Source organism: Microcebus murinus, chromosome 17, assembly GCF_040939455.1.
Source record: "Microcebus murinus isolate Inina chromosome 17, M.murinus_Inina_mat1.0, whole genome shotgun sequence".
NCBI lineage: Eukaryota > Metazoa > Chordata > Mammalia > Primates > Cheirogaleidae > Microcebus > Microcebus murinus.
Window position 1 is genome coordinate 36,238,996 of NC_134120.1, and position 21,115 is coordinate 36,260,110.

The following is a 21,115-nucleotide window of genomic DNA, read 5'->3' on the forward strand; positions in this document are numbered from 1 at the left end:
AGGAAAAGAAAAGAAATAACTAACATTAGAGCAGAACTAAATGAAATCAAAAACAAAAAAATAATACAGAATATTAATGAAACAAAGAGTTGGTTATTTGAAAAAATACACCAAATTGATATATCTCTTGCTAGATTAACCAGAAATAGAAAAGGACCCAGATAATCTCAATCAGAAATGAAAAAGGATACATCACAACTGATACCACAGAAATACAAAATATCACCTGTGAATACTATAAAAATTTCTACATATATAAACTTGAAGACAGTGAGGAAATGGACAAATTCCTGGAAACATGCAACCTCAAAACTCAATTAAGAAGAAATAGAACCCCTGAACAGAACTCCTGAACTCCATTGCCAAGTATGAGCAAAACAATTAGAGCAGCAATAAAAAAAATCTTTCATCAAAAAAAAATCCCCAGACCACACGGCATCACATTCAAATTTTATCAGACATACAAATAAGAATTGGTACCCATAATGCAGAAATTATTTCGTAACATCAAGAAGGAAGGAATCCTCTCTAACTCATTCTATGAAGCCAGTTTCACCCTGATACTAAAGCCATGAAAAGACACAACAAAAAAAGAAAACTATAGACCAATATCCCTTATGACTATAGATGCAAAAATCCTCAATAAAATTCTAGCAAACGAAATTCAGCAGCACATCAAAAATATAATCCACCACAACCAAGTGGGCTTCATCCCAGAGATGTAAGGATGGTTCAATGTACATAAATCCATAAATGTGATTCACCACATAAACAGAAGCAAAAACAGAGGTCATATGACCATCTCAATAGATGCAGAAAAAGCATTCAACAAAATTTAGCACTGTTTTATGATAAAAACTCTTAGAAAAATATTCACAAATGGAGCATACCTCAAAATTATAAAAGCCATATATGACAAACTCAGAGCTAACATCATATCGAATGGGGAAACGATGATAGCGTTGGTCCAGAACTGGACCAACATAAGGATGCTAACTGTCACCATTTCTATTCAACATAGTGCTGTAAGTTCTAGCTAGTTACATTCTTTATTTTCCAATGAGATATTTAAAGAATCAATACTAGATGATTCAAACATTTCACCTCTTCAGCTATTTCTTTCTTTCTTTCAAGATTGTGATTTTCACAGCCTATTTTATTTTACTCCATATTTATCTTCCTTATTCTTTATGTGCCAGGGGGAATAGTGGGCTTTCATTTCCTAGTGGTCAAAATTCTGCAGGGAAACAAAGGGCCTCACCCTTACCAAGCAGAATTAAAGCTGTCTTGGAATTTACTATTCTATTTACATATTCTTTGAGGAAGAAAGACTTCTGTGGGGTGTGAGTGGAAGTGGAGATGTATGCATTTGTAGTGGGTGTAAAGCAGAAATAGGTGAAGAAGGACATAGGAACTGAAACCAAAGAATATTTTTATGTGTAGAATATTTTGGCTCACATGTTCACAGGTGAAACATTTCCTACATTTGCTACTCTGATGAATTATTGTAATCTTGAAGAGCAGGTAAGGTGGTCACAAAGGTGCTTACTATAGAGAAATTCTAGTATTAATATTATAACACAATGGAATTAATTATAATTTCTAAATTGATGTATTTAGAAATATTCCTTTAACACAGAAACCTATAACATGTTTTCAAACAATATGTGCTTTTAATATTTTAGAATATTGTTGTTTTAGGTAATAACTTCTTTTATCATCAAGGCTGCCATATAACCTACCTATTAAGAGATTTGAGAAATGTATCCTTCAGGAAAATCAATTGTTTTCAACTGTAATATTTATAGTCTTTCTGGTTGTTTTTTAAACCATATGTTTGACTAATTCCAATTCTCCAGAATTCAGTTGATTCTTAAAAAGAAATATTTTGAGCCAGTATAGAATTAAACTCTGATTACCTAAATTTTACTAATAAAATAAGAGACTGTAATTTTAGAGTAAACATTTATATTTTCCTGTGTTTTTCCATATGACAGTGCAGCAAAGTGGCTAAGTGTGAGTCTGTAACTTAGCTGCCTGGATTTGACAGCTTTCTTTACCACTTATTGTTTGTGATAGCTTGAGTAAGTCCACCTTTATTTATTCTTCTATAAAAATGGTAAAGTAATAGTAACTACCCTAGACAATTTTTGTGATGATTAAATAAATTAATGAATATAAAGCATTTAGAACAGTTTCTAGTATGTAATAAATATTCAGTTAAGTGTAATAAGTATTTATCATACTTCATTCTTTCTCTTAGATTAGGTTGCAGATCAACAGATTAGTAGCAAAGAACTTAAGAATGTTACAAAAAGCAACAGCTAAATACAGACTGCTTACTATGTAAGTAAAGGGAGAGATCCCTTATTTTTAATAATAATTTAGGGAGAATATTAATCTTTTCAATGTAACTGTTTCCTAAACAAAACCATTAGGTTATATAGTCTTAGAAAAATTACTTTTATTAGTGTGTACTTCTATCTAGGTACATAAATACTACAATGAAATATGGAGCTTGAAGCAGAAAAAATTAATAAGATAGAAGATATAAAATAACACTTTAACAGATATCATGCCATATTAAAATCAAGACCAGTTTTTGAGCTTCCTAATTATTAACAGAAATAATTAATGTGACAAAAACTTTGAAACTGTGTATTAAAGTGACATTTCTACCATAAAAACCTTTAAGGATCTGTTGACTTGGTCATAAAAATTGTGTTGGGGCTGAAGCCTGGCATATGCTGTGTTCATTTGAAGCATACATGGCTTTTCATTATTTATAAATTTTTACTGTTATATTTTGAAAAGCAAGAAAACATTAGTTTTATATTTCTAATTTATTAAAATCTAATGGAAATTTTATTAGAATGGAATATTTTGTTTTAGATGTTATGATTAAATTTTGAAGATTGCAAGGCTTACACATACGCAAGGCATACACATAAACTTAATGGGAATTCTAGATTATAATTAACTTAGTAATAGGATGTTGTGGCAGAGGGAAAATTTGAAAGCCCAATAAGACATGTGGTAGTAGTCACTGCTTGGGCTGACATACCCCAGGGGCTTCATTAGGGATAATAACTGTACTATTCTTTTGTAAAATTTATAAATTTAAGTACAATCAAATAGAATAAGCCTTAGATTCAAGTAAAAGAAAATAACTGCAAATGTATTTGCTGCTTTAGAAACATAACTTTTTGATGACATTGAGTTATAGAAATACATGTGTTGAAGGGACAACTTGCACAGTTTTAGCCAAATAATGCTGATTAACACAGTAGGCCATTTGGGTAAAATATTTTGTTAGAATTACAAATTGAAATGCCTGATGGTAATAAGAACAAACTATGGATATTGAAAATTATTTCTGTTCATCCTGTTCTAAATTTTTGCTCAAATTATTTTTAGTGAAGCACATTAGGTTGATATGATAAAGATATGTAGCTTTCCGAGTAGGAATTCTCGAGCCATATATATGGGTAGCAATTGTAACTTTTTTTTGCTGATTAAACAATCTCTTATTTTTAATACCTGATCAATGGCTGGTAATTGAATCTAGTCAATTTTAATTAAGCTCAGACATTTTAACATTTTTTATTTCAATTGTACTTAACTCAGAATACACTCTTCTTATAGCACTTCATGGAGCATCTTGTCATTGATAGATATGGGACAACCTCTATCTTATGTCACCAAACTGAGAAGGTGCTCACCCCTAAGGTCTTTGGTTGTTAGCATCTAGTCTCAGGGGCATCTGAGGCAATATTTAAGGCCACACAGTACTTTTTATGAGTTGATTTTTGGATTCTGTGATTGTTTAGGGGATTTTTCAATTCCTCCAGCCATCCCAGATGTCCCATAACTCTCTCAAGAAGAGCAATGAGCTTGGGAAAGTTTCACTTGCATTTCTCACTTTTCTGTGACTGAGATTTCAGCATGGTGGGGTTTTTCTTAGATTATGTCTGCATGGAATTACTCTGTCGGTTTCTAATCCACTATAATGATACCATGCTGGTTTTAGATATTTCTCTCTTAGGGTTGGCATCTTCCTGGGTTTCAACTCAAAAGTAAGGCTCGTGTATCTTGCTTTTATATCCTTACCAAACATCTTTGGAATTTCTGCTGTTTCCTGTCATCTCTTACCCAGAGGTTAGGTTCACAATGGGTCAGGTGGGTTCAGGGCACCATGTTAAACATCTTTAGGAGCATTTAGCACCTAGCTGGATACTTTTAAATTACTCTTCTGGATTCATTTCTCCACCATTTACCACCATGTTCTGTGCTCTAAATGACTGAATTATTTGAACTAAATCAATGAGAACCCTTGGTCTCTGGTTTATGTCTCCTAATGTGAGATACCAGGAAAAGATCGGAGGGCAGCAGTGTGGTGATATTAGGGAATTTATTCTCCCATCTCATTCCTACCATTTTTCTTAAGGCTTAGAACTCCTGTCAGATGATCCTCCTCTAGAACTATAGCTCTATTTCATGGCTTCTACTAACCTCTATTTCCCTTTACATCATCAGGCTGTGGTGATAAAAACTCACCCTTTTATTTTTAACAAAATTTTTTACCATTTAATTTCTCTTAAAGCTGCTTACATGGTGTCAATTATGCTTTTATTTAGCTCTCCATATTATCATTTTTAATGCCTTCTTTTTGCTGATAACACACCTTGACACAGTATTTGGTAGTATATGTGGCCCCAGGGAAAAAAGCTTCAAATTGGGAATCTAAGATTGGTTTTCTTATAGAGCTAAGCAGCACATGGCCACTCTGCTCACTAGAGGGAACAGTAATCCTAGTCATGTGATGGCATCGTTATTCAAATTATTACCAGCTGTGGTGTGAAATGAAGTCCATATGGAAAATAAGGTGTTGGGAGATCAACTGGTTATTAGCTAGTTTGTATGACAACAATCCTAGTTATAAAGACTTGGTGGTCAGCTGAGTTTTTCAGATGACTCTGCATAGTATATACAGAGAAAATGAAAAACCGAGGGATCATTACAGTCTATGATCCATTTTGAGCCAATTTTTGTGATAGGTATAGGGTCTGTGTTTGGATTCATTTTTTGGTATGTGAATATCCAGTTGTTCCAAGATCATTTGTGGCAAAGACTGTCCCAACTCTATTGAATTGCCTTTGGTGCTTTATCAAAGATCAGTTTATATGTGTTCTGGTCTCTTTCTGGGCTCTCTATTCTGTTCCACTGATCTATTTTGCCTATTAGTTCCCCAACACCACATACTTGATTATTGTAGTTTTATAGTAAGTGTTGAAGTTAGGTAGTGTCAGTCCTCTTATTTGTTTCTTCTTCTTCAGATTTTGTTGGCTAATTCTGAGTCTTTTGCTTTTCCATATAATCATTAGAATCAGATTGTTGATATATATATATATATTATAAAATACCAAGTTGGGAAGAAATTCTTTTTATAAAATTGTTGGCTTCAATCTACTAATATTTCAGAGGAGTGTTACATTGATCTTCATGAGAGATTTGGGTCTGTAGTTTGCCTTTCTTATAATGTCTTTCCCTGATTTGCCTATTAGGGTAATGCTACCCTCATAAAATGATGTACCTCTGCTACTACTTTCTGGAAGAGATTGTAGAAGTTGGTATACTTTTCTCCTTATGTTGGAAAGTATTCACCAATGAAACCATCTTGATATGGTGCCTTCTATTTTGGAAGATTATTAATTAGTGATTCAATTTCTTTAATAAATATAGACCTATTTAGGTTATCTATTTGTCCATATGTCAGCTTTGGTAGATTGTGTTTTTATGAGGAATTTGCTTATTTTATCAAATATGGGGGTATATAGTTGTTCATAACATTCCTTTATTATTATTTTAATGTCCATGGATTGGCAGTGATAATTCCTGTTTAATTTATGATATTATTTTAATAATTTGTGTCTCCTCCCCTTTTTTCTTGGTTAGCCTGGCTAGAAGTCTGTCAAATTTATTGATCTTTTCAGAGAACCAGCTTTTGGTTTCATTGATTTTTCTCCATTGTTTTCCTGTTTTAAGAGTCATTGATATCTGCTCTAATTTTTATTATGAATTTTTTTTTGCTTTTTGTAGATTTTTACATTTCTCTTCTTCTTCTAGTTTCCTAAGGTGAAAGCTTAGTTTATTAATCTTTTATCTTTCTTCTTTTTCTATTCCATGCATTGCATGCGACAAATTTCCATCTAACCACTGTTTTCACTGCATCCTACATATTTTGTCAAGTTGTATTTTCATTTTCATTTGGTGAAAAATGTTTTTAAAATTATTCTTGAGATTATTTTTTGACTCATGTGTAATTTAGAAGTGTTGTTTAATCTCCAAATAATGTAGGATTTTCTGGCCATTTTTTGTTATCAATTTCTAGTTTAATTCCATTGTGATCAACTTGGTACAATTCTATTCTCTAGATTTGTTAAGCTGTGTCTTATGGCTCAGCATACAGTCTATCTTAGTGAATGTTCTATGTCAGTTTGAGAATAATGTATATTGTGGTGTTGTTGGATGAAGTATTCTATAAATGTCAAATAGATTCAGTTGATTGATGGTGCTGTTTAGTTGATCTGTATCCTTAACTGATATTCTGCTTGCTGGATCTCTCAATTACTGATAGAAGTGTGTTGATGGCTCCAAATAAAGTCATGTGCCACATAATGATGTTTCAGGAAATCATGGACCACATATATAATGGCGGTCCTATAAATTACAATGGAGCTGAAAAACTCCTATCACCTAGTGATGTCATAACCATCATAAGGTCATAGTGTAATGCATTACTCATGCATTTGTAGTGATGCTGGTGTAAACAAACCTACTGCACTGCCAGTCATATAAAAGTATAGGACATATAATTAGATATAGTACATAATATTTGATGGTGATAATAAAGGACTATTGCTACTTGCTTATGTTTTTACTATACTATATTTTTTATTGCCATTTTAGGATTTAGTTCTGCTTACAAAAAAAATTAGCTGTAAAACAGACTTAAGCATGGTCTTGAGAAAGTATTTTGGAAGAAGCCATTATTATCACAGGAGATGATAGTGCTATCTTTCTTTCTTTCCTTCCTTCCTTCCTTCCTTCCTTCCTTCCTTCCTTCCTTCCTTCCTTCCTTCCTTCCTTCCTTCCTTCCTTCCTTCCTTCCTTCCTCCCTCCCTCCCTCCCTCCCTCCCTCTCTCTCCCTCTCTCTTTCTTTCTTTCTTTCTTTCTTTCTTTCTTTTCTTTCTTTTTTTTTTTTGCCTCTGAAGACTTTCCAGTGTGACAAGATGTGGGGGTGGAAGATAGTGAAATTGATTATTTTGACCCTGTGTAATGTGTGTGTTTATGTCTTAGTTTTTAATAAAAAATTTAAAAGTTAAAAAATTTAAATAGGAAAATGTTTATAGAATAAAGATATAAAGCAAGAGAATATTTTTGTACAGCTGTGCAATATGCTTGTGTTTTAAGCTATGTTATTACAAAAGAGTTGAAAAATTAAAAAGATTATAAAGTAAAAAGGTTACAATAAGCTGTTTAATTTATTATTGAAGAAAGAAAAATATTTAAAAATAAATTTAGTATAGCCTAAGTGTAAGGTGTTTATAAAGTCTACAGTAATGTACAGTAATATGGCCTTCAATGCACTCACTCTTCACTCACTGACTCGCTCAGAGCAACTTCTAGTCCTCAAGCTCCATTCATGGTTAAGAACCACATACTGGTGTACAATTTTTATCTTTTACATTGTATTTTTGCTGCACATCTATGTTTAGGTTTTTTAGATACACAAATACTTACTGTGAAATAATTGCCTAAGTTTCAGTAAGTAACACGCTGTACAAATGTATAGCCTAGAACAATTGGCTATACCATCTAGGTTGTGTAAATACATCCTATGATGTTTGCACAATGACAAAATCACCTGATGCATTTCTCAGACTGTATACCTATCTTTAAGCAACATATGACCGACTATACAGTGGCAGTTTTCTATTTCTCTTTAGTTATATTAGTTTTGGCCTGATCTATTTTGATGCACATGCACATTACGGTGCAAACACATTAAGAACTCTTATGTCTTCTTGGAAAATTGACCCCTTCTTCATTATATAATACTCCTCTTTATCCCTGATAATACTTCTTGTTTTGAGGTCTGCTTTGTCTGACATTAATATAACCACTCCAGCTTTCTTCTGATTTGTTAGTGTGGTATATCTTCCTTCATCCTTTTATTTTTATTCTATCTGTATCCTTATATATAGAGTATATTTCTTATAGATGACATATAGTGGGGTCTTAATTTCTAATTGGTGTCAGATTCTCCTTTTAAATTAGTGTACTTAGACCATTTATACTTGAAATGATTATTGATGTAGTTGGGTGAATATCTAGCATATTTGCAACCCTTTACTACCTGTTAAACTTGTTCTTGGTTTCTTTTCCTTTTTTAAAAAAATCTTCTCTTCTGTTTCTGCCTTTTCTGATTTTAATTGAACATTTTATATGATTCCATTTTGTTTTCTCTCTTAGGATATCAAATATATTTGTTAATTATTTTGTAGTGTTTGTCCTAGAATTTGTAATAGACTTTTACAATTAATCTAATTTTACTTCCAAGTAACTACACTACTGCAAGGGTAATTCAGATTACTTATACAAGATTATTCCCAATTCCTCCCTCCTGTCACTTACGCCATTGCTATTCATTTCTCAAAAAGCTACAATCACCTAATACATTGCCCCTATTATTATTCTGAACAGTTATCTGTTTGACCACTTAAGAATAGGAAACAAAGCCTTATTGTACCTTTATTTATTAATTCTCTGATGCTCAATCTTTTCTTTTTTGTTTTGTTTTGTTTTAAGGTAGACCTGTTTCTTTTTTGTTGTTATTGTTGTTGTTGCAAATCCAATCCATTCTCTGGGCTTGTTTCTTTATTCGTAACATGGATCTGGGAAAGTGTCTATACCTACAAGCTCCCTCTGAAAGGTCTCCTTTCCATATTCTGTACAAGAAAGTAAAATTTATTCTCAGACATATGATCATAGCTCCATGGTTGTTTTGTTTCTTTTTTCACTTATATCACTTTCCTTTAAAATTACATTTTAAACACATCTCTCTGATTTTAGAGCATCTACTTCATAGCAAGCCACTTCGGCTGGCAGATTACTCAGTTAAATCTGAATGCCAAGCTGATTTTTTTAAATGTGAGGCATCTCATCTTTTCCAAATCCTAAGAACCCATACCTAAACCATCACCAACTTAACCGAAATACTGCCCTATGAAAAGTTGACGAAATTATAATCAGTCCATTCCTTGACTGTGTTTCACACATATTAACAAGGAAATTCGCAAGGAATGACATCTAACGAGTCGCAACCTGGTGATGGAAACTTGGTGGACCAGAGAACAGCTGCAGGGACGCAGCAGGGAGAGGTGGTCAAAAGCAAACAACAGGAGGAGGATGAAGTAAATTGTCCGTACTCGCATCTGGATAGACAAGGTAGTTAGTAGGAGCTAGGCAGTAATTCACAGGCCAGGTAGGAACTGGAAGCTGGGGCAAGGGAGGCTGTGTCTACACCCCCTTCCACCCCAGTGGCCCCAACCCTCAGGAAACCCCAGGGGTCCCCACCTGGCTGGCTGCACCCCTCTAAAGTTAGTCAGCTGGGACATGATCAAACTGAAAAGCTTCTGCACAGCCAAAGAAATAGTCATGAAAGTAAACAGACAACCTACAGAATGGGAGAAAATTTTTGCATCCTACGCATCTGATAAGGGGCTGATAACTAGAATCTACTTAGAACTCACGAAAATCAGCAAGAAAAAAATCAAATAACCCTATTGAAAAGTGGGTAAAGGACTTAAACAGAAACTTTTCTAAAGAAGACACAAGAATGGCCAACAAACATATGAAAAAATGCTCAACATCTCTAATCATCAGGGAAATGCAAATCAAAACCACAATGAGATATCACTTAATCCCAGTGAGAATGGCCTTTATCAAAAAGTCCGCAAACAACAAATGCTGGCGTGGATGCGGAGAGAGAGGAACACTCCTACACTGCTGGTGGGACTGCAAACTAGTTCAACCTCTGTGGAAAGCAATATGGAGATACCTTAAAGCGGATACAAGTGGATCTACCATTTGATCCAGCAATCCCATTACTGGGCATCTACCCAAAAGACCCAATGACACTCTACAAAAAAGACACCTGCACCCGAATGTTTATAGCAGCACAATTCATAATTGCAAGGCTGTGGAAACAGCCCAAGCGCCCATCAATCCAAGAATGGATTAATAAAATGTGGTATATGTATACCATGGAGTACTATTCAGCTCTAAGAAACAACGGTGACATAGCACATCTTATATTTTCCTGGTTAGAGCTGGAACCCATACTACTAAGTGAAGTATCCCAAGAATGGAAAAACAAGCACCACATATACTCACCAGCAAACTGGTATTAACTGAGCAGCACCTAAGTGGACACATAGGAACTACAGTAATAGGGTATTGGGGAGGGGGGAGGGGGAGGGGGAGGGGGGAGGGGGGCGGGTATATACATACACAATGAGTGAGATGTGCACCATCTGGGGGATGGTCATGCTGGAAACTCAGACTTGTGGAGGGAAAGGGGGAAAGGGCATTTTTTGAAACCTTAAAATTTGTACCCCCATAATACGCTGACAAAAAAAGTTAGTCAGCTGGGGCTCAGGGGTAGGGTGATAACAAGCAGTCACTGCTTGTGACCGGCAGTCCCGCCCCCACCGCCCCTCGCGCCCACACCCAGGTCAGAGCTCCCCGGGCCTCGCTGCCGCCTCAGCCAAACTGAGGGGCTGCGGCTCCTTAACAACGGCGTCTCCCTCCGCCCGCCGCCCTGGCCCAACCGCCTCTCAGTGGTGGCAGCCAGCTTCCCCGAGGAGCGGCACTGAGAGTTGTCTGGCAGAAGAGGTGGGGAGATGGTACCTGCGCTTTGGTGCCGGGCCTGTACCCCCACAGCACTGCCGTCCCCTCCGCCATGACCGCAGTGCCAGCGTCTGGGCGGCTGGAGTCCATACCCGGGCCCTGTTTCTGACTTACGTCGTTTTCGCCCCCTCCGAAGGTCTTTCAAGGAAATTCTTTCAAGGTAGGTCTACTAGCAACAAATTCCCTCAATTTTTGTCTGAGAAAGTCATTTTTGCTACTTTACTTCCGAAGGATAATTTTTCAGGGTACAGAATTCTAGATTGGTGGCTTTTTTCTCTCAACACTTTAAGTATCTCAGCCCACTTGCTAACGTGGCTTTCGAGAGGTAAGTTGTAACTCTTATCCTTGCTCCTTTAGAGGTAAGTTGTTTTTTTCTCTTTGGCTTCTTTAAAAAAAAAATTTTTTTTTTTTTTTAACCAGAGTCTCACTCTGTTGCCCAGGCTTAGAGTGAGTGCCGTGGCGTCAGCCTAGCTCACAGCAACCTCAAACTCCTGGGCTCAAGCAATCCTCCTGCCTCAGCCTCCCAAGTAGCTGGGGCTACAGGCATGCGCCACCATGCCCGGCTAATTTTTTCTTTATATTTTTAGTTGTCCAGCTAATTTCTTTCTTTCTTCTTCTTTCTTTCTTTCTTTCTTTTTTTTTTTTGGTAGAGATGGGGGTCTCACTCTTGCTCAGGCTGGTCTCGAACTCCTGGGCTCAAACAATCCACCCGCCTAGGCCTCCCAGAGTGCTAGCATTACAGGTGTGAGTCACTGTGCCAGGCCCCAAAATCTTTTCTTATCTTTTATTTTCTTCATCTTGAATATGATGTGCCTAGGTAGGGTGTGGGAAGGGCTGCATCCGTTTTGAGCATCCCCTTCATATTCACTGAGTTTTATCTTCACTTTTCTGTAACTCACTTTTCACAACAAATTTAAGGTTGATACAACAAAAACATTTAAGTAAATACTAATACAATGTACATAGCAGTAGAAAATAAGGACCAAAGAACTAACATTGCAGTTAAAATTGAACTTAATGTCTGGTAGACAAGATAGAAGGAGATACTCAGATATCTATATGAATCTCATAATTTACATGCTTTACATTGATTTCCTGTATTAAACAACTGCTGTCTGATTTCCCCTACCACTCAATCTCCCCAACCCTTCCTCCCTCTCTCTCCACCTTAATCCCTTCACATGCATGCGTATACACACACACACACACACACACACACACACACACACGATTACATAGAATTTTGTATGGGACCATTGAGTGATATGATGGACAATATCATGCACAACTTTTTTTATAGTAGTAGTACATTTCATATATCTTTTTTATATAGTGTCCTTTGATAAATTTGAAAGAGTAATGGAACACAGTAAAAATGATACTGTAATAGGGTAAGGTAATAGTGTTTGAATAAGTAATCTGGTATTGGTTTCATGTGATTGAGAAAAAGAACTGAAGGCATGTCGAAAAGGCAGAGTACTTTACATCTTTAAAACAACTTATATCCTGTAAATTGTATCCTTTCAGGCAAGCTTTTATTAAAACTGCCCAGAGAGATTTTGAGGTTGTGTTCTCTGATGAAGTGTTGGAGTATGGGTATGCTACAAAGTACACAGACTGAGGGCAGATCCACATGCTTTATGACAAGCAGATGGTATGACTTAAATCTTACGAGGAAACTTGAGGAGCACTTGCCTGGATAAATGATTACAGCTTACTCACAAAGGGTGACAACATGGATATCTGTAGGAACATTTAGTATTTAGGATCATTTAACATTCATGTTAGGAAGCTGTAATGGTAATCCCGAGCACATGAATAGGGTTATGATTGTCTCCAAATTCTACACCATTCATGAAAAGGCAAAATGGTCTGATTTTGAAATATTTTAAATCATATGTCATTATAGAGAAACATCAATAATACTCATTTGGAACTTCTTACTTTCTCATTGTATATCAGTACAAGTTACTTACAAAATAAAAATGAATTAAGTTGTAAAAAGTAAGTTGATGTAAGCAAATTTAATTTTGGGGAAAGTCTTCCAAAGACAATAATTTTTAATTTAGAAAAAATGTTATCGTGTCACTCTTTCAGATATAATTAGATATCTGCTCCAGTTGTCTTACTGAGGATCCTTCTGGTCTATCTTAATAAAACATTATCTATTAATATAAATGAAAGATTCAGTTCATTCTCTATGGCAGGTGGTAGTATGCATTTAGTTAACCTAAAAGTGGCTCTAAATAATTCTGGTGTTAATTTTCAAAGTGTCGTAGAATACTCTTGTTAAATATAATTCCTAAAATGGTGTAGCACTGTCAGGAGATACATTAAAATTTAAGATGCACAGGACTTAAAGACTAATTGAATAGGAGGTGATTAGGAAGAGAAAACCAAAAACAACCAGAAGACAAGTGGATGGTTGAACATGTTTCATACAGCCAGAGCTTGTTTAGATTTAACTATAAATCTGAAAAGGATGGAAGACTAGCAGCAGCCCACAAGCATGCTGCTCTGAAGGAAAGAAGTGCAAACTGCAGGCAGATGACTACCTATGGATAGCTCTTCTTGGAAGGAACACTGAGAAATTACAGAGAAACAATGTGGGACACTCAGTGTGAAAAAGAAGGTGACGAGTGATACATTAGCAGGCATCTACGCACAAGGAAGAATAGGAGGATAGAGCACTGGGGTGACACGTTCACCTGACAGGTGCTATGGCCAAGTTGTAAAAGGGCTCCCTCCACTGCCACTATATGGGTGATGGGCACATTTGTAGCTCTGATTCAAGCCATGTAACAAAAATATTTGTACGTCCTTAATATTTTGAAAAAGAAAAAAAATATTTAACTATACATCTTTCCAATGTCTTTACTTACTATTTTTTCTTTCTAAAGTACATTGTTCAGTGTGGTCTGCTAAGTTTGCCTTTGTTATTTGAAAATATGGGTATTTTTTCTCTTGTTCCTGAATGATAGTTTTTCAGGGAATATATTTTTATTTGATTATTATTTTCTCTATATACTATTAATATATCATTCTTCTCTTTGTCTTTTATTGAGTCTACAGAAAAAATCTTCTTTTTTGTTTTGCTTTTGTAGAAAATCTGTTTTTCTATTTGATAACAAGTCACCTTGTCTACTCTAAGGGAGAAAAATATTCTTTCCTCTACCTATTTTAGGCTCTAGCTAAGGCCTCCAAAATGAAAGATTAACAAGGGAAAAGCATACACATTTATTTAAAGTTTTACATAACGTAGGAGCCTTCATAAGGAAATGAAAATCCAAACAGACCTGAGGGTTTTTTTAGTAGGTTTGATGAAGAACGGATAGTCATCGAAAAATATGAAAGGCAGAAAGGGTGTGCTCTAATGATAATAAACTGGGGGAAACTTAGCAAGTCCTGTTTGTTCAGATTCTTCTCTATGTTTCTGTGTCTTCAGAGATAAAGATGCTCCTTTCCTCTGGGTATAAGGAAGGCGCCTCCCACATGAGTGTCTTATAACCCGCATCCTGGGAAAGTCAGAAAATCCTTTCTAGGTTTGCTGACATGCTTCAGGAGAGACAGATAGGGGGAAGATCAGAGTGACCTTGCTGCTTCTACCATTTGCTCAAAGTCCTTCAGTTTAAGGTAATGTCAGGTCACAGTTTGAAATGTCAGTTCTTGGTGTACTCTTGGCCAAAGAATGACCAGACATACCGAAAGCAAGGTAAGCACAATACAAGGTTTATTGGGGAGAGAAAGGCAGGATTACAGAGCAAGAACAAGACATACATTTACAGTGTGAAAGCAAGATACATTTGCCACAGACCACAAATGGACGTCTTGTCCACACAAAAAGGCCTTGGTTACGGTCTGGGTCTTGTTTTATAGTGTCTAAATTGGGCCCTCCTTGCGGTTCAGGTATCACCATTTTAACCACTGTGATGGACAGTTGGGAGTTATAACCTGAGTCTTACTGCACATGTGGATCTCCCATGAGACTCTCTGAAAGCTGATTGTTGTTGTTGTTCTGGGTCACTTCCCAGACTCTGTTGTACCCATGCTGCTTGGCCCCTGGGCTAGAGTCTCTTCTGCATTCTTTTGCAGTTGGCATGCTAAGTTCTGATTGGCAAATTCCTTTGGTGTTCCCTCTTCCCCCAGGTATGGGAGTTGTCTACCTTTTCCCCAGGAGGGGCTGGAGGTCCCTAGTTGTCTACCTAACAGTATCATGTCCTGAACCCCATCACTATTATTATTATTATGTTCTTGTTTATGACAATAAGTGTAGTATTGATTTAATTTTGCAGTGTCCAATTCCTGTCCTATTTGAGTTGAGCTATAATCCTTCCCTAGGTTTCCTGAGATACCCTCATATCTTTATTTAAAAATACCCACTTTTATACATACATAATGAGTGAGATGTGCACCATCTGGGGGATGGTCTTGCTGGAAACTCAGACTTGTGGGGGGAGGGGAGGAAAGGACATTTATTGAAACCTTAAACTTTGTACCCCCATAATATGGTGAAATAAATAAATAATAAAAATACTCACTTTTGTTTATTTGAAATTAAAAAGTATATTAGCTTTCTTTTGCTGCATAACAAATTACTATAATATAAATGTAGCAGTTTAAACAACAGTCTGAAGTCAGAAGTCCAGGTGAAGTTACCTGGGTTATCTGCTTAGGGTCTCAAAAGGCTGAAGTCAAGGTGTTGACAGGACAAATTCTCATTTGGAGCTAAATGTTCTCTTCAGATTATTGGTAGGATTCAGTTCTTGGAGTTGAAGGACTGAGGTCTCCATTTCCTTGCTGGCTGTCACCTGGGATCATTCTCAGCTCTTACAGGCTGCCTTCATTCCTTGCCAGAGGTCTCTTTAATTTTCAAAGCTGACAATAGAGGATATTTCTGTGTCAAATCCCACTGATGCTTCAAATTCCTAATTCCAGGAAGAGGCTTTTAAGGGTTCACCCAATTAAGGCCAACTCATATCCTGGATAATCTCCCTTTTTAAAGTCAATTGTGTCATATAACAAACTAATCATGGGAATAAAATCCATCCTATTCAAAGTCTCAAGGATTATGCATACCAAGGGGTAGAGTCCTTGGGGTCCATCTTACAATTCTGCTTGGCACAATAGGGGTATAGCAATTAGCAATCAGTTCTAATTAATTAAGATAAATTTATCAAGAATGAAGTTTCTAGTAAAGTTTTATTTTATGAGAAAAATCTAGGTATTGTTTTAATATGTTCACTCAGATGTTTTGAACTCTCATAAATATATATTTACTGGTATGCAAATTATTCATTTGGTTTAAAATTGAACATTGTATTGCTAACAAGTCAGATTTAAATAATTAATGGAGAAGATGGGAAAGCAGAGAGTCCATTTTGGAATCTGTTTTTTAATTACAAAAGGAGCTCTGTTTCTGCATATATTAATTTAAGATTAAGACCTTCCTCGGGTTTGCTTATTATTGCTTCTTCTTTTTTATCTTTGGCTGGAAAGATCTTATTCCAGGTATAGGCTTGGAATTAGAAAGGATTCCTCCTATTAGAAAGGATTACTAATTAAATTGCCTCCTAAGTTCTTTGCTGACTTAACCTTGGCAGGCCAGGAAGTATTTGTGTGAGAATACAGATTTTTACCCTTTTCCGATGTTTTTAACATCTTCAGTTTATGGTCCAGCATTTGATTTCATTCAAGAAAGCAGTTGGTGAGAATAGTGTAGGACTCTTCTTTGTTTCTTTGAAGTATCTTTCTTTGAAGTCTATTTCAGTTCATAGTATATATTCACTAAAGAGGAAACGAAATTTAGGTAATATATTTTGTGCCACTTAATCATTAACATTTTGTGAGAAGAATCAATGCTTCGAAAATTTGGTTTTGTTGGAAATAGACCCTTAGACCAAATGGCTTTAATTCATCACCTTCCCCATCTCAACCCTCAAACACAAAGAAATGCTCTTTCCTCCTTAACAGCTTGTTGAGGCTTCTCAATAGTAAAGTCACCTTAGAACTAACAACCAAACCAAATGGGGCTTATTACATGTAGCCCTGGTTGTACTGTCCCAAGGGGCACAAAAACAGATGCTGAAATGCACTCTCTTAAGGGATAGTGACTGTGACGGTGGGGTATTTACCCCCAGAAACCTTTTGGGAGGACAGAACCAAAGTTCTGCTGGCTTGGAGAAGTTTAATAAAGTCTGTGATCGTATCTCATTTTAATCTTATTATTGTAGGAAAGGGCGTTGACTCCTCTCCACTCCTCCTTCCTCTCTAGGAAAGGAGGAAAAGGAGTTTGGTCAGGCATGTTGGTTAGAGGCGCAGGGCTGGCCAGGGGCGCAGAGCCGCAGAGGCGCTGCGCTGGCGCGGGGAGGCCCAGGGGACCGGGGGAGGCCGAAGAGGCCCGGGGGCGCGAGGCAGGAGGCCCCGGGCGGGTAGCCGTCCGCTCCGCACGCCCAGCCGCGGTTGCCTGTTCACCGGCTAACGGACCCCGAGGGTCTGGGCCGCCGCGGCCGCGGAGCCGACGGGGTGGGCAGGAGCAGCGCGGGGAGACAGGCGCAGCCGGTGAGTCGCGGGCGCTCGCCCCCTCGGCCCGGCGCGCAGCCGGGCGGCGCCCTCTCTCTGGCTGCCCTCTGCTTGGCTCCCGCGGGCAGCGGTTCTGGGGCCGCTCCGCCTGGTTTAGAGCCCGGGCGTTAATCACCTTCCTTGTCACCCCCTCCGGAGGCGGCGGGGAGCCCTCACTCCGCGAGTTTCAGAACAATTCCCATGGCCCAGGGGAAGGGACACGGAGTCTCCCTCCACCGGCCGCCCAGCTGTACTTCACCTTGTCTAGAATGGCATCCCTGGGCGTCTTATTATTCTTTTAAAGTAATGATTTCTACCTTTTATTTTGCCTGTAAGGCCGCCTTGTGGTGGCTCATGTATTATTCTTTTGAGCTGTTACTGATTTCTTTTGATATTTCATTTTTCAAATGTTTGCCCAATCAACTCAAATCCTGAACAGCTTCCTGGGGGAGAGGCTGGGAGTTTTGTATTTATTTGCTCAAAAGCACCCCAAATGAGATGATCCACTCCAACACCTCCCTTCGACAGATGAGAAAAGTGATGTTCAGAACTGATACATGATTTGACCAAAGGCAGACCCAGCAAGCTTCAGACCCAGGAAACTAAGGGTTTCCTGACTCCTAATTCAAAGCATTTTTGAAATACTGCTTTCTTAACATTCATCTGCCACTCAATAAATATTTGTGAATTGACTTGGTAGCTTCCCATTTCTACTTATAATTGCATGATCTGTTGTGTATTTCTCTGGATATCTTGACCCAAATGTAGCATTTGTGATATCTGCCTCCTGCCCGTACATACTGTTTCTTTGTCTACTATGGCAATAGGTTTTAGGACACCACTTACCACATTTAAGAACTCGCAGACAAATGGAGGACTAATTGCAAGACATATCCAACTATAGAATTTTCAGCTGTTCAGTTTATGTCAAATTATTATCTAGGCATTTATACGTGGGGCTAGGACATTTCTATCTTGAATGCATAATACTTCTCATTTTATTGTAGTATTCTTAAGATTTTATTATAAACCATATCTAGCTAATTTCAAGAACTATCAAGAATATGAGTTTGATTGGTAGTCTACCTAGTATCCCTGAGTTGCCAGAGCTCTTAGCCACAGCCCAGCCTTCTCATTCTGCTCCCATGTCAGATTAATACAACCTTGGCCTCCACTAATGCTCAGAGCTTTTCTTCCTTTTCTATTCTCTGTTACAGCAAATGATATCTGCATATGCTCTTCTTTCTTTGTCCCTTTGAATATGGACTTCATTCTCACAGTGGCTTATTTTACCACCCTAAAACCACAATTTCCAAGAGTTTTGGACTTACAGATTGCCACCTTGCTCCTAAAAAGAAAATCTAGAAACACCCTGGATGGATTCTCCTTGGCCCCAGTTGGTTCAGGTGCCTATCCCTAGAGCATTCATGTTGGGGATGGTACTACTATGATTGACACCAATCTGTCAGACCATCAGGATGGAATGGGAAGACAATTTCTCAAAAGAAATAAGCCATCATTCTTTTAAAGGAAAGAGGGTTTCTGGAAAAAAATAAAAATAGTTTTCTACCCAGAGTCTATCTAGGCAGATGGGACTGAATGTTAATGAGAATATTGGCTACTAAAATGCCAGACCCTGGAGTCCAGACAAATGGAAAGGAAGATGATGTATAATAACAAGGGAAAAGCAGAGAGGTCAAGCAGGTAGAATATTTAAAGTAGTTGAAGAAATTGTGTTGTAGTAGGTAATGATGTAAGGAGAGAGAATTGGACCAGTTATTTTATAAGCATTTGGATTACATACCTGGTAGAAAAATAGTATATATACAAGCATATGCTTGCCTGTATGTGCCCTAATAGCCATAGTGTGTGTTTTATGCACAATAATACAATAATTATATATATATATATATATATTTGGCATTTGAAAATATATATGGCATTATATATAAATATGGCATTTAAGAATTGACATTGAACTTTCAACCTAATTTATATTGCTCTGGAAATAGACAAAGACCACTAAAACAAGCAGAGGCTATTCATTCAGCACTTGCTATAGGAAGGGAATCAATAACCATCACTTGCATTGGGCAGAGACTCAAAGGCAGCCAGGAGAGTGGGAAAGTTTTATACTGAGAAAAAGGGAAGACTTCAGATATAATTTGAATGGAGGTCATTGACATGGGAAAGTTGAAGAAGGAATAACTAGAAGTAGGACCTCTTATGTGACGGGTTTGGGGAGCTTATCTGGCTTTCTTTGGTAGGTCCTGAGTTGGAATTGGGGACAAAAATTGGAGAAGCTGCTGGTCATGGGCAAAGTCCTGACTGATTACTGCAGAAGCGATAGTTTGATTTTCTGGACTGGTTGGTCAGAGGTTGTGGATTAGAGTTCTGTTTTCATATGTGGTCTGGCCAGTGTTCATTTGTATATTCAGTCTGTCAGCGCTCATAAAAATTCAATTAGGTAGATTTGAATTTACTCTTACATTAGAAAACTGAGATTTGGTTTGGGCAGGTTAAGTATTGTATTCATAGACATATAATTTGTTAATGAACCCTAGTTCATTGAATTTAAATCATTATCATTTAGTAAGTGCTTATTATCTGCTAGTGACTGAACTAAACAGCCTTCATACATTATCTTGTTTTAATCCTCACAATAACTCTGTGAAGTATTATTCTTGTCACTATTTTCCAGATTACAAGACTGAAACTCAGGTACATTAACTATCCTTCCCAAGGTTTCACAGCTAGTAAGGGGACTCACCTGGAAGAATTGCACATCTAACTGATTTAAAAGATATGTTCTTTGGCACTTTGTTAAACTGTCTGATAACCTCTTGCTTTCATCACTGTGTCAATTGAGTTTACATTAGTTTATATCTATGAGTACTACCAGTTGGCCTCCTTTCTGGATACTTATAAAATGTTTGTGTGAACAGAAGTAATTAGAAGGCCTTTCTGTATGAACTGAAGGAATTCAGTCTACGCTTAGATGCTGGAAAATTTTTGGATTTAACCATAAACCAGTGAAGTGGATGAAATGCTTGGACATGTTAAATCAGATAGCAAAGGTGGAGGGGTGATAAAATATTTAATAGTTGGAAAGACAGTAAAAGAACACAGCCAAGAGGGTATATATAGTATAGTTTGCATGGAAATCAGTTGTTTAAATATGCTTGTACTGATGGTTAGTAAGGTGTTTCATGGACACACTAGACGATTACTTTTCTTTCTTTAAAAACTGTGTAATCGAGACTTTGTTATTTAAGTTTATGTTTCTTGAAGAAAACACTATCCTCAAAAATTCTGCTGGGCCTAAAACTTAAACTTGTGACAAATTCTTTGAGAGGCTGAACAGCTAAGGTGTTTTTGCTAGTGAAGTTAGGTTAGCTGGTGTTAATTACACCTTAAATCACCTTAAGTGTTTCATTTCTTATGGGACTTTGTTTCCTCAGTTTATACCCTCAGAACAACTTTATCACAGACAAAGGGTAAAGCACAGCACAGAAATATATGTGGAAAAGGGTCCAGAGATCTCAGTTGCTTCTTTGTTCTTTCACCTTTGGGTCACACAGAT

General features: G+C 37.1%; 1 protein-coding gene across 2 annotated transcripts in view; it reads left to right on the forward strand.

Annotated features, from left to right (window-relative positions):
- The first annotated feature begins 10,802 nt into the window (after positions 1-10,802).
- CCDC178 (coiled-coil domain containing 178) overlaps positions 10,803-21,115 on the forward strand; it is a 428,206-nt gene continuing 417,893 nt past the window's right edge. Inside the window, exon 1 of one of the 2 annotated variants that reach the window (XM_012782579.3) lies at positions 10,803-11,134. The gene's annotated coding sequence lies outside the window, so the exon portion shown is untranslated. Of the gene's footprint in view, positions 11,135-17,351; positions 17,533-21,115 lie in introns of those variants that run through there. The other variant, XM_012782578.3, reaches the window with a different exon arrangement.